We start from the raw sequence: 444 nt of genomic DNA, 5'->3' as shown, positions 1-444 counted from the left end.
AAAAATAACCACATTCAATTCATTAGTTCGCCATTATGAACAATGAGTGAGTAAAGTTAAAGTCAACCAGAGTCAAGGATAAAAGAAAGGAAGAAGGCAAACATTGCAATAAATGAAGAAAGAAAACAAGAAGGAGGGTCTATCCAGTGAGCACAAAACTACGACAATATTAATTGATCAATGAAAATTATAATTTATTGTAATATTTCATTCAAATTTAAAATAGAAACAGAACAACTCAGTTTGGCCAAATTTAATTTCATTTTTTGAATCAAATTTTATTTTATGCAATTAATTTTATTGTTTTTGTTAAAATATATGTTAAAAATAAAATATAAAGTTAAAAGTGTTCATTAAGTTTACTATTGAATTATTTAAATCTTAATGCAGCCCACTATTCAATCTTTGAAATCCCAATACAGTCCACTATTCAATTATTTAAAT

This window comes from Halyomorpha halys, unplaced genomic scaffold (genome assembly GCF_000696795.3).
Source record: "Halyomorpha halys isolate HHAL.00 unplaced genomic scaffold, Hhal_1.1 Scaffold182.1, whole genome shotgun sequence".
In the NCBI taxonomy this organism is placed as follows: Eukaryota; Metazoa; Arthropoda; class Insecta; order Hemiptera; family Pentatomidae; genus Halyomorpha; species Halyomorpha halys.
This window is presented reverse-complemented; position numbering follows the sequence as displayed.